Source organism: Miniopterus schreibersii (assembly GCF_964146895.1).
Source record: "Miniopterus schreibersii genome assembly, chromosome: 5".
Classification (NCBI taxonomy): Eukaryota; Metazoa; Chordata; class Mammalia; order Chiroptera; family Miniopteridae; genus Miniopterus; species Miniopterus schreibersii.
This window is the reverse complement of record NC_138106.1, coordinates 19,745,717-19,760,480: the sequence shown is the minus strand read 5'-3', so window position 1 is coordinate 19,760,480 and position 14,764 is coordinate 19,745,717. Positions and strand designations below refer to the sequence as shown.

General features: G+C 35.6%; 1 protein-coding gene and 1 pseudogene across 6 annotated transcripts in view; one reads left to right on the top strand and one right to left on the bottom strand.

Moving 5' to 3' along the window:
- Positions 1–14,764, bottom strand: part of RSRC1 (arginine and serine rich coiled-coil 1) — a 288,784-nt gene that overhangs the window by 175,008 nt on the left and 99,012 nt on the right. The gene's annotated exons all lie outside the window — the stretch shown is intronic.
- LOC308557888 (spindlin-2B pseudogene) lies at positions 6,448–7,879 on the top strand (annotated as a pseudogene). The gene is made up of 2 exons: positions 6,448–6,520; positions 7,011–7,879. The product of its transcript is annotated as a spindlin-2B pseudogene (transcript).

Below are 14,764 nucleotides of genomic sequence, written 5' to 3'. Positions count from 1 at the left end.
CATCAAGCAGAATACATTCACATGAAAGGGAGTTCAAAAGGAAAACGGAAAGAGGCAAAAAATTATTTTAAAAATTAATGTCTGAAAACTTCTATAACCTGGGGAAGGAAACATACCAGATAGAGGAAGCCCAAAGAAGCAAACACTTTGGACAGAGATTCACAACAAAACACATTATAATTAAAAAGTCTCTTCAGAGCATATAAATCTTTCACCTTTTACTAAAGATTTCCAAGGAGCCTGGCCAGGCATGGCTCAGTCGTTGAGCATCGACCTAGGATCCAGGAGATAGAGGTTGGATTCCTGGTCAGGGCACATGCCCGGGTTGCAGGCTCCATCCCCTGTCGGGGCGTGCAGGAGGCAGCAGATCAATGACTCTCTCATCACTGATGTTTCTCTCTCACTCCCCCATCTCCCTTCCTCTCTCTGAAATCAGTAAAGATATATTTTTTAAAAATAAATAAATATTTCCATGGAGAGAAACCAGTTTGAGTCTTTATTCAATTTTTCGAAGTCTTGTTTTCACAATTAGAGAGAAAAAAGTCAACAGTTAACAATAAACAAAGAATCATAAAATCATCAAGAGAAAAACAATTTATGTATAAGAAAACCCCCATAAGACTAATAGCAGATTTTTTAGCAAAAACCTTGCAAGACAAAAGTGACTGGTATGAAATATTCAAAGTGCTGAAAGGAAAAGCTCCTAACCAAGAATATTCTACCTGGCAAGGCTGATGTTCAGAATTGAAGAAGGGACAAAAAGTTTTCCAGACAAGAAGCTTAAAAAGTTCATCACCACTAAAATGACCTTATAAGAAATGTTAGAGAAACTCTTTTAAGCTGAAAATTATAGTAAAATAACTATGACTATAATAGTTAAGGAATATACAAGATAAAAAGATGTAAAATGTAACAACAAAAAACAGAAAACATGGAGGAGGAAAAACAAATGTACAGTTTTAGAATGTGCTCAAACTTAACTGCAATCAACTTAAAATAGACTATTTTATATGGAGAAAATGTTACATGTAAGCCTCATGGTAAACACAAAACAAAAACATATAGTACATACACAAAAGATCATGAGAGAAGAATGTAATCATACCACTAAATAAAGTTACCAAACAACAAGGGAAGAGTTCCAGAGAACAAAATGGCAATAAATACATATTTATCAATGAAAACTTTAAAAGTAAATGGACTAGCCCTGGCCGAGTGGCTCAGTTGGTTGGAGCATTGTCCTGTACACCAAAAGGTTGTGGGTTCAATTCCTTGTCAGGTCACATACCTAGGTTGTAGGTTCAGTCCCCCATTAGGGCGCATATGGGGAGGCAACTGATCAATGTTTCTCTCCCCTCCCTCCCTCTCTGTCTCTCTCTGCCTCTCTCTCTTCTCTCTCCACCTTCCTCTCTCTAAAAATCAATAAACATATCCTTAGGTGAGGGTTAAATTTAAAAAATGAAAATGGACTAAATTCTCCAATCAAAAGACAGAATGGCTGAATGGATAAAAAGCAAGACACATCTATATGCTGCCTACAACAGACTCACTTCAGCTTTAAAGATACATACAGACTGAAAGGGAAGAGATGGAAGAATATATTCCATGCAGATGAAAAGCAAAAGAAAGCTGGGACAGCTATATTTACATCAGACAAAATGGACTTTAAAGAAAAGACTGTAATAAAAGATAATAAACAGCATTACATAACATAAAAGAGTCAATCCAACAAGAACATATAATTTTCTAAATATCCGTATCCCCAACATAGAAGCACCTCAATATATAAAACAAATATTAGCATTCCTATAGGGAGAAATAGAAAGCATTACAATAATAGTAAGGGACTTTAACATTCCACTTACATCAATGAATAGATAATCAGACAGAAAATCAATAAGAAAACTTCAGCATTAAGCAACTCATTAGACCAGACTGACTTAAGAGATACATACAAAACATTCCAACCAAAAGCAGAAAACTCTTTCTTCCCAAGTGCACATGGGACATTCTCTAGAATAGATCATACATTAAGCCACAAAACATGTCTAAATAAATTTAGGGCTTGACCCAACAAGACACACAAGAGACACACCCAAAGGGGGATTCCGGTAGGCACCAGACGCTGCTGGAAACAACTCTGCCTCGGGGTGGGGGGGGGTGGGGGGGGCATCTGAACAGAGTCTCATACATGGTGATGGAGGTTTACCCTTATAGTCACCCAGCCTGAAAGGTTAACTCCACCTACGAAAGGGCAAGAGCATTCAAGATAAAACTATAACATGGTGTGCATATAACCCACAAAAAACATTCCTGGAGCATGAAGCTCAGGTGATCTGCAAGATTTTGCCACTGAGCTCAATAAGACGCTTTCATCATAAAGCCAGTATAACAAGTTTGGGAGTAAAAGGAGATCTACCTAATACACAGAGATAAAATGAGGAGACAAAGAAAAATGCCCAAACAAAGAACAAGACAAATTCCCCCCAAATGAATTAAATGAAATGGATGGAATGAAAGCAATCACCTTAGGGGAAGAATGGATGATCTCAGTGAAAATTTAAACAAAGAGACAGTAAGCATTAGAAATGAAATAGAAACCATAAAAAAACAACAACAACCAGTCAGATGAATACAATATCTGAAATGAAGAATAAACAGCAGGTTAGATAAAACAGAGGATCAAATCAGTGAATTAGAGAACAAGATAGCAGTAAGCACCCAAGCAGAGCATCAAAAAGAAAAGAGAATTAAAAGAAATGAGGAAAGTCTAAGAACCTTTGGGACAACATCAAGCATAACAACATCCACATGATAGAGGAGGTGGGTGGAATGGATGAAGGAGGTCAGGAGGTACAAACTTCCAGTTATAAAATAAATAACTCAAGAAGATGTAACGTACAGCATGGTGACTATAGTGAAAAATATTGTACTGCATATTTGAAAGTTAAGAAAATAAACCTTGCCCGGCCAGGCGTGGCTCAGCGACTGAGCGTCGACCCAGGATCCAGGGGATCGGGGTTCGATTCCCAGTCCGGGCACATGCCCGGGTTGCGAGCTTGATCCCCAGTAGGGGGGCGTGCAGGAGGCAGCCGATCAGTGACTCTCTCATCATTGATATTTCTCTCTCTCTCTCTCCCTGTCCTTTCTTCTCTTTGAGATCCGTAAAGATATATTTAAAAAAGAAAAGAAACCTTAAAAGTTCTCATCACAAGAAAAAAAATTTTTTGTAACTTTGTATGGTGACAGATGGTAATTAACTAGACTTATTGTGGTGATGATCTGTTAGTGTATCCAAATATAAAATCATCATGTTGTACACCTGAAACTAATGTAACATTAAATGTCAATTATACCTCAATAATAATTTTTATAAAAGGTACTGGCAGATTTGGTGTCTGGTGATATCCTGCTTCCTGGTTCACAGATGGCCATCTTCTGTCTGTGTCCTCACATGGCAAAGAAAGTGAAAGCTCTGGTCTCTTCCTCATATAAAGGCACTAATTCTATCACGGGGGCTCTAGCCTTTTGACTTCATGTAAATCTACCTATCTTTCAAATGCTCCAACTTCCATATGCTATCACACTGGGGATTGGGGCTTCAACAAATGGGTTTTGGGGGGACACATTAAGTCCATACAACAGGGATTTTCAACTGGAAGCTGGACTCCTCAGCTAAATAATACCTAGTAATACCAATATCTGGAGCCATCACTTGTCTGGTCTATTACTGGTTGCTTCTTCTGGTCTCCTTTATGTTGTCAGGTCTCTCTACATTAACCCAATTATCTCAGATTCTGAGCTACATATTTTTTTTGCAAAATCATCTGTGGAAATAATTGGATGTATAATATCTTCTTCCGGTACTTAAGGGGAGGAGGGTCCATTAATCTGAAATCACTTTAATCCAATTTTAGGAACTGAGATTATTGTAGACAAATAAGATAGCTCAAAGTGGAGTTGCAAGGGCTTAATTATTTCTAGTTAAATTTTACTGGCTTCTTCAGGGTCCCACTCCAAATTGCTGGGAAGGGAATTATCAAAATTTCAGCCTCAGTGAACTCTGAACTCAAATATTTGCCCCCCTAGCCTTGTATATCTGTCAAAAGTGTAGATTAGCCTCTCTTTAGCCTCTTCTAGATTTGCAAATGGCAATAAGGCAAAGGCAGTTGCAAAATGTCAGGTTCAACTCTCTGAATTTCTATTCAATCTGAGATCATGGTTAGCTTAAAAAATGTCTTCCACCAGATGTTTCGAAAGAGAAACTTACTTTGCATGGTTCTAGTATACACAAATTTCTATTATAATGGTTCAGTTAAATAATACCTGTAGCCCAACAATGTGGTTCAACTTTCAGTTACTACAGTTTTAACTATTAACTGCATGACATACAAAGTTTTCTGCTGCCTGTTGAATCAGCAATCACTATATAAATAATAAATGTGCATCAACCAGTAACTAATATTCTTTCAGAGCCTGTTGGCAATTGTTTGGTGTGTATCTGTTATGAAGGTCACATTCAGAAAGCAAAACGTGTAGTTATACTGTCTCTCTGTCTACCCTTAAAAATGGATAATCAAAAGAGGGATTGCCTAAGATGAAACTGCAAAAAAAAAGTGATGACACTGGACTTGAACTTGGATGTGATTAGGACATAGCTGAGGCTGGATATGACCACAGGGCCACCATGTGAGAGGCCAGAGAAAATGAGGGCAGGAGAAATTATCAGCATAAAGGAGGACAGGCTAAAGATGTCCCAGAGAAGTTACATTAGCAAAAACTTTCACTTTAAAGGAACTCTGAGAGACATTTCACAACTCTGAAATTGCAAAGAATTAAGTGCTGGAAAATGATCCAAACTTAGAAAGGAATATAACGTAATTTTTAAAAAAGAAATTAGGCACTTTAATTCTTGATGTTTTTCAATTATACTAAATAAATATTTTTTGCTCTGTTTAAATTTCCATAAACATTTTTATTTGAGAGAGAGTTTTTAATATTTTGACAAAACAACAACAAGAAAAAAATAACTGAATGCATGATCCAGCAATTCCACTTCTGGGAACATACATCATGAGTAAGTTAGTTCATCTCAGAAATACAGGGACAGATTAATAATAGAAAACCAGTTAATATTATTTACCACATTCCTAGATTAATAGAGAAAAACAATAAAATAATTTTGATATAGAAAATATTTTGATAAAAATTATGTAAATAAATTATTTCTGAAATAGCTTATTAAACTAGGACTATAAGGAAACCCTGCTAAACAAGAAATGTTAACTACCAAAAACCAAGAATACAATTATACTCAATGAAAAAATATTAGCAGAATTCCCATTCAAATCCAAAACAAGACAAAGATACAGCAATAAAATACAATAAATATAAGCTAGATAGGCATAAATTCAACAAAATATTTTCAAACTGTTATAAAAGAAAAAAATATTGTTTTATTGATACATTTTTAAAGTCCTAAATAAAGAGGTATACCATGTCCATGGATGGTAAAATATAATACCTTACAGATATGAATTCCCACCAAACAGATCTAAAACACTGCTGAAATTCAATGCAATTCTGAAGTACCAACAAGGGTTTCTGTGGACCTTGATAAGGTGAGTCTAGCTTTTACATGTAAGAAAAAGGTACAGGTACTAAACAACAACAAAAATTGACAAATAGGACTTTAAATTATAAAACTACTATTTATCTAAAAACATTGTTAAGAAATAAATAGGTGCAAGCCACAGACTAGGAGAAAATATTCATGACATATCTGATAAAGGAACCAGAATATATAAATGAACCCAGAATATATAAGAAATTCCAACAACTCAATAATAAAAAGTTAAATAATATATTTTTTTAAATGGATAAAAGGCTTGAACAAATACTCTTCAAGGGAAAATATACAAATGGCCAATAAACACATAAAAGTTATTCAACATCATTAGTCATAAGAAAAATGCTAGTTACAATTCACAAGATAGCACTTCAAATCCATTAGAATAGTTGGAATTCAAAGGCCTGATAACACAAAATGTTGGCAAAGATGTGCAACAACTGAAACTTCTTGCAGGTACATATGCTGTTTATGAAAATGTAAACTACAACAACTGTGCAAAACCACTTAGCAGTTAAATATACACCTATCATGCAATCCACCTATTCCACTGCAGGTATTTGCCCAAAAGAAATGAAAACATATAGTCCTTCAAAACAGTCTCAAAAGCCAGAATCTCTCTGATAGGTATCTACCCAAGAGAAATGAAAACATATGTTTCACCAAGACGTGTATGAGAAAGTCCATGGCAGCTTTACTCATAATAGTTCCAAAATAAAAACAACCCAAATATATTCAATAGAACAAAATGTGATACATTCATACAATGGAATTATAGTCACCAATAAAGCAAACAAACTACTAATACATACGATGACATGGACAAATCTCAAAAACATACTGAGCAAAAGAAGCCAGAACATTTATACGAAGTTCTAGAACTAAGCTATTGTAAATGAAATTGGAACAGTGGTTGATTCTAGAGGCTGGGGGAAGGGATGGACTGCCAAGGAGCACAAGGAAATTCTTGAAAGGCATGGGCTGTGGGTTACACAAATGAATGTATCTGTTAAAACTTACTGAATTCCAGGTGACACAGGTATGAATTTTGGAACGGGGAGGAGAAGCCTAGGCTCTTTTTCTAGGCAAGAAAGGCTGCCTGTGCAGTGTATAGCAGGAAGGGGAGGCCTCTTTACAGACAAAAAACTAAGAGCTTATTCTTATGAGAAAAAGGGAGGAGAATGCTGCTACAGTAGCTGCTGGTAGGATCCCAATGTGGCAGAGGGGCCTCTGTAGCCCACCGGGAGGCAGAGGGCCTGGGAGCACAGTGCTGGAGACACAGCCCAGCCGTGCTCCTAGATACGTTCCTTGTCTACGGATCTTCTCTAACCAGCTCTTGCAAGCTTCCGACTTGCCACCCCCTAATTCTCCTTCCACACAGGCTCACAGCAAAGGCAGAAGCGAGGAGTCCAATTTGGGTGCGTGAGGCCCGTGATCTCAGGAGGTGGACTTGGACAGCAGGCAGGCGAGGCCTTTGGCAAGAAGACCCCCAAAGCACAAGCCGAAGGGATACAAACCAGGGCACCAGTGGAACGTGCGACTGGGTCTGCAAACATGACAAAGAAAAGAACTTTCCAAAAGAAACAGAGAGGCAGACCATCCCAGCCCCGCAGGAATATCGTGGGCTGCAGAATTTCACACGGATGGAAGGAAGGTGATGAGCCCATCACCCAGTGGAAAGGAACCATTCTGGATCAGGTGCCTATAAATCCCTCTCTTTATCTGGTGAAATATGATGGAATTGACTGTGTCTATGGACTGGAACTTCACAGAGATGAAAGAGTTTTGTCTCTTAAAATTCTTTCTGACAGGGTGGCATCATCTCAAGTCACTGATGCAAACTTTGCAAATACCATAATTGGTAAAGCTGTGGAACATATGTTTGAGGGTGAGCATGGTTCCAAGGATGAATGGAGAGGGATGGTCTTAGCGCAAGCACCAATCATGAAAGCCTGGTTTTATATTACCTATGAGAAAGATCCTGTCTTGTATATGTACCAGCTTCTAGATGACTATAAAGAAGGAGACCTCCGTATCATGCCAGAGTCCAGTGAGTCTCCTCCAGCAGAGAGGGAAACAGGAGGAGTTGTAGATGGCCTGATAGGCAAACATGTGGAATATACCAAAGAAGATGGCTCCAAACAGATCGGCATAGTCATTCACCAAGTGGAAGCCAAACCCTCTGTGTACTTCATCAAATTTGATGATGATTTCCATATCTATGTCTATGATTTGGTGAAAAAGTCGTAACTGTTAGGGTACACTTTGCCACATTTGTGAAGACAAATGTATACTCTGTGGACATGCAAAATAATGTTGCTTTTCAGTGTGTTGGAAGCTTAATGGTCCTCGTTAATTTAGCATCTTTGAGAGTATAAGTTGCTTTTTTCTGAAAAATACAAATGTATATGGACATGAAAAAAAATTACTGAATTCCATACATAAGATCTGTGTATTTTACTGTACATAAATTATACCTAGAGAAAAACTTACCTCATATTTTAAAAACCATCTAATGATAGTCTAGATTTTAAACTCTAAATAATATTATCAAAACTAAATGAAAGGTAGAAAACTCTTTTGACCTATTACTATATATAATTATATTCACAAATTTCAGATACTGAATTACCTTTGTATTCCTAGAATAAGCCATACTTAACTCCTGGTTTATTTTTCTAATTTAGTGCTGGAGTCTCTGCTAAAGTTCTATTTATACTTTTTGTATCAATTTTTTATAAACTAAAGAACATTATTTTTAAAAGCATTTCATTCACACCATACAATATAGCAAGTAAGTAATTATCATAATGTTATTAGGAACATCTTCACTGAAAGAGAAAAAGTACATGTATAAATTAAACCTTAAGTAAAAATACTGTAATATTAAATTTCAGTGTAAAATATTAATATGAACTCGTGATTTAGTACACTATATTTCACTGATTCTAAGATGCACATTTTGTATTCTATTTTAACATATCTATAATGAGGATATATCTTGCATTAGAGAGTGCCTTAAAATTAATTGGCAGTGATATTTTCTTTCTTAGTAGTACATAAAATTACAACTGATCACATTTTAGATTAAACAAAACAGTATGTTTCTAGTACAGTCCTTTGAAGTAAAGCAGTGACATCCTGTAGCAACACTACCAACGTATTTTGATTTCTAAATACCATTCCTGACTAAAAGAAAGCCAGAGTTATTTGGATAAGTGGTTGATTTCAGACTCTGGGACAAAATACGTTCAATCTGAGACAAGGCAAGAATGAAAAGATTCATTTTAAAACTAACAGGGCCATGTAGAAAGGACACAGAAGCCAATTTGAAGAGGTTCCTACTGATCAAACTTGCTACAATTTGAGAAACAAAATAATAACTCCTTGAAACATGCTGAATAAAAACTCTATGAACCATAATGATGCTCAAAAGGAGAAAGCAAAAGACAAATAACTGGACTACTGTAGGAGACTATTACATTAACTTTTCATTTTAAAATTGCTTCTATTATGGAAGTTTCATAAAAAGTATCAAGTATCTACAGGTATTTGATATGTACATCAAAAAATAAGCCACCATGCATAGAAAGTTAGCATGACTTACAGTTAAGTAGGACATTTGAGGGTGATTAAAGATTTGTACAATAATTTTTCAAACTTGTTTCTATTTGCTGCTATAATTATATTTCTGTTCCAAGAACATATCCAAAGTCCAGAATATTCAAGTGAGGGAAAGGAGAACAGATTGAAGAGATGTGGGGAGAGAAACAGGAAAAGAGAAGGAAAGGCAAATATCAGCCTCTACTATAAGCTACATCCTTTTGGCTAATGTCAATTACCTTTTTACTTTACCATCAAAACATGTATCATCAAAAGACCAAAATGGTTCTAAATAATGCTTTTCTATTTATACATAATATCTTCAGTGAGAGACCTAAAATGACATTGGGTCTTCATTTATTCAAAATTCACATAATCTCTGCTATCACAGGTGGAAGGGAAATTTTATTTCTGAAAATCAGTTTAACTTTTAAATCACCTGATTAAACTCTGTCTTCATTCTTAAAACCCCAAATTAGCAAACAAGCCACAATATAATATATGCTATAGCACAGGTCTACTGTGAATAGCTGAGATCTTCAACTGCTTCAGCTGCAATACAAGGCACTGAGTCTTAGCCAATACAAGCCTATTTGAATAATCAATATGACAACCTTATTTTTCGAATGCAAACAGGATTGCTACAGTAAGGTGTCTCACTGCCACATCACAGTCATGGCCTCTTTTAACCCCTAATTAGATTGAGGCGATTATCCCTGCTCTTCCTTACAAGTGTACAGCTTGGATAAGAGATGACAAAAGCTATCTGCCACTTATTCAGCCTTTGCAGACAGCAGGTTATCCAGAGAGATAGAGAATAAAATCAACAAACAATTGTTATTCATATCATCATTTGAAGTGTTAAGACAGTCACAGTTTCCATACAGGCAGAGTGAATATAGCCTAGAGCATGAGGTAACTGCAGACTGCTTAAGAACATCAGGGTTACACAGATGGAAATTCATGGTGATGTTGGGGAATTATGTCTAAATCAAATTCATTTGCATAAAAAGAAATGATTAGGGATTTGTCTTTTGTATATCATATATCAAGATTTCATTATAACTCTCTTCATGAATTCTTCGAAGCTAAATTTTAATACTGATTTTTCTCAACATATGACATTTATAATGAAAAGAATGCCAAAATTAATGGTTTGTAGAAACTTAAATGCTTTTAGATTCTATTAAAATACTCTCAAATATTAAATAGGAAAGTTAACTTTTCACTGTGATACTACACTAGTTCTTGTATTAATTTTAGGTAATCAGAATTTATTTCATTAACTCTGTGGATTCCAAATGTTTTTCTTAATCTTCATAATAATCAATTTCTCAAATCTTGGTCATCACATTGACACATTATTAAAAAGATAACTGTGGTCATTAGAAAATAATCAAGGGTAGCTGCAAAGACACCAAACTGACAGCTTCCCGGGACATTCAACTAAGCTAAACTTAAGGACAATCTAGAAGGCAGGGCCCACTGATAAGAAAAATCTTTGGTGGAAATATATGGGTATACCCTGAAGATAAAGTCACAGTGGAAGTAGTAAAATAACAAAATATTGAAAAGGATTTCATATCTTTTCCTTTTCACTTAAAAGGATCAGTAGGTATGGTATCTCTTTTTAAGGTCATAACTTTGTTGGAAGAAAAAGAGTGGAAAGGCCACAATTTTTTCTACTGAATTCTGTTTCTGTTTTATATCATTCATTCATTCACTCTACTCAATCAACATTGTTGCCTCTAAAGCAGCCAACCAGAAGTATATTATTTTTCTAATAACTGAGGTCTCAGCTCAAAACTCCACGAAATGCCACTCCAAGAACCACCAAAACATTTTAAATGTCTCCACAGGTAGCAAAAATTTACCATATAAGCATAATTTTTGTAAAGAGTCATGAGTTACTAAACCCAGATTCTCATGTAGAGTGTTGTGATTACTTGGTTATTAGTGGATCATTCAAACAATCTGTAATATGATAGTTTAATTTAGTAATTACCAAACTTTCTGAGCACTGTAAGATTATCTAGAACGTGTGCCTTGTTCCCCTGACATAGGCTGATATATGGCTTCATTTTTTTTTAATATGTTTTTTATTGGTTTTAGAGAGACAAGAAGGGAGAGGGGGGGAGAGAAACATGGATGAGAGAGAACCATCTATCAGCTGCCTCCTGCACGCCCCCTACTGGGGATTGAGCCCCCAACCTGGGCATGTGTCCTGACCAGGAATCCAACCATCGGCCTCTCCATTCTTGGGACGATGCTCAACCAAATGAGCCACATCGGCCAGGGCATGACTTCATTCTTAAAGTTGAACACTCAGGACACTGGGCAGGCCTTGACAAACAAGTCATAATTAACTTCTAAATGTGCCTCCAGAGCACCATCCTTGGACACAGAAACCTAAGCCTTCTATGTATATATTTTTTTCAGAAGGTTTGCAGTCAGCAATTTAATTTTAAACACCTGATTTTAAGCAGCATGCTCTTCCTATAAGAGCCCAGATAACATTTATTTTTGTAAAATGGAACTGATAAGAAAAAAAACCAATTATCCTAAGATACAAAAATACCCAGGGATGATAAAATTTATTAAGTTTAGATTACTTAAACTAAATGTTAAGATTTGAATCAGTTATAATTTTATTATTCTTTAAGATATATATATATATGAAGTAAACATAAATCATACATATCTTCTATAGATTTTAGACTAAAATATTTTAAGGATTTAGTAAAACATATGCTGGTAAATTGTATAAAGCCAAAGTAGAGTAAATAAAAACATATAGACAGTTGTTTTCAATTACCGTTCTATACTTATACAGAGTTAAAATATCAGTGCTAAAATTCAGAAATGTTAAAGGGAAAGAAACAACAAAGGACATTTTAGCCAATGGGTAAAGAACAAGCTCACTCCTCCTGTCTTATTTTAACCCATCTTTTTTTACACCATTTTACTATTAAATTTTCTTTGTTCTTTCACTCAGAACTTTATATGTCCTGGAAAAGGTAATAGCAACTGTTTATTAAAAGTACAATAAAGTATTATACCCTGAATAATTTGAGAAATGTGAAGTGAAAAATTAAATTATAACATATAAAACTATTGATTTTCAAACATTCTTCTACAGTCCAACTTTATACAAAACTCCAATATTGTCAGCACACCTCAATAATATCCCCACTCAAAAGAAATAATGTGTTATTAGTTTTTTGCTTTGATTAAGAGCAATGCAGCATACTGTAAGTTTAAAAACATAAAAGTTAAGGCCAATGGATCTTACCCAATTCTGGACGTCTAACTAAAAGATAGAACGATGGCCACAGGTTAGTTGCACACGTGATTAGAGAACTAAAAAAAATGGTATCTTTGAAAGCAAGTAATTTATTCAAGATATGGGCCTTCACAGTTCTGAAGCTGGTTTTATACAAAGATTAAAAAATAAAATATAATATAAATATTCTTCATCTCTATTACCAGACAAAGAAGAAGCACAAGAGCAGATTTAGGTCAACTGCAAGAAAGCATGCTGAGAGTGTGTTTGTTAAAGAAGGTTGTAATTCTCTTATGTCAAATACTTTAAAAGGATGCATTCTAATATTTCAGGAATGGTTTCTGAAAGGCAGGGTAAAGGACTTGTAATAGTCCTTCTCACCTTAAAATAAAACTCTTCTTGAAACCCTGTTTGCTTCTGTATTTATGATTCATTCATAAATGAAGTTACTATGGACGAAAACCTAGCTAACCTTATACAATACTTGCTCAGGGCACATAGATTGAGAAAGGCCTAATCAACAATCTTATATATCCAAGTTACCTGTTATCTCTTGAACAACAGTGAAACCAATGGATATAAACAATTACTAAAACTTCAGAGAAGAGAAATGGAAAGGTTCTAGTATAAGAGGATGAAATTCGCAATTGATGGCTGTGCTAGTTTCTAAGCAGTCGCCTCAGCCGTAAGTCCACTACAGCTTGCAAATGACGTTTTTCCCTATGCCAGATAGCTCCGTAAGGTTATGCTAGTAAGGGGTGTTAGAGGGAGAGTAAATAGCTCGAGAAAGTGAGAAGGGCTACCCTGCTTTACTTATTGCTCCTATCAGGGCTGCCCCAGTAACCACTCTTTCCTCTTAAGGAAGTAACTGTTTAGTAGACTTGGTTCCAATTTCTAGGTGGTTTTCTCCCCCATTCTTCCAGAACCAGATACATCCCACACACCCTTCTCAAAGGTCTAGATCTTAGCTCTGTGGAGCCCCTCCCACAAGCCCCTGAGGTACCAACACTAGCCAAGCAACACCTTCTGGTCGAAGGTCTGGGTCTCAGATCTGCCCTTCTCTAAAATCCTAAATCCTAATAATCCCAACCTCTTCCCTTTGTTCTCCTAGGAGTAGTACCTGATTCTTGCTCTTACTATCTCTGTTATCTCACTGTTCCCTTTGGCATTATCCTGTCAAGCCTATTTAACCAAGCCCCCATATGAAATTCTCTCTATTAAGATAACTAGAGTGGTTTCACATTCCTGACTGGTTCCTGACTGACACAATGGTATCTAGGAGTACTTATCTGAAATGTAATATTCTCTTTAGGTGTTATTTTTAGTGTTTAATTTGAGTTAATCTAAAAACTATTTTTAAGGGCTCTCAAAGGTTTACTCACAATTTGGTCTCCTTAAACGTTTTTGGGTGTGTTTTTTTTCTCTTAGGTATAAGATCCCCCCCACTATACACACACACAATTCTTGTGGTTATATCTGTGAGAAAGTCTCAAAAAACCACTAATGGGTCTGTAATACTTTACTTTAACGTGTCTTTTACCTTCTGATTGTGTCTAAGCCAAAAGGGACCCAAATTTTCTTTTTTAACAAGAAAAGCAAACCATTTAGTTCTGGGCAGCAGTAACTGGAATAGCCAGTGGCAGGTGAGGCGTGAACTTTAATGAGTTACAAAAGGCAGCAAGTCAATTAATTAAAACCTAAAATCTGGGGGGAAACGTTTCATATTTATTAAGTAATACATATTTATTTACTATATATTGAGGTCAGTCACAGTGGGGAGATACAAAGTCTCTAAGTATAAAACATGGACCTGCCTTCAATAACATACGAGTTATTCATACACCTACATAACTACTAACACAAAAATCTCACCTTGCTGGCTGTCTTTGGAAAATACATCACTTAATCTCTGGTAGCCTCAGTTTACTTATCTGCAAGGAAAATGGGCTGGACTAGGTCTCTGTTGTTATATGTCTACCATGACAATCTTTAAAGTTTCATTTTGTCCTGAAGCACAGGGAACTCAGCATAATTATCAAGAGAGACAAAAGACTGGTTTTGTAAAGTGAAGAATTAAAGAGAGAAAAAAAGAGTATCGAGATTAGTAGTTTAAAAACATAATTTGAAAAAAATTCGAAGACATGTTAGGGAATTCTTTATTTTCTTCCTCTAAGTCAAGGAAAAAGAAGAAAATACGTCATAGGCAAGTTATCTGGTTAAAAATAAAAAGTGTATTTCTATTATCACAG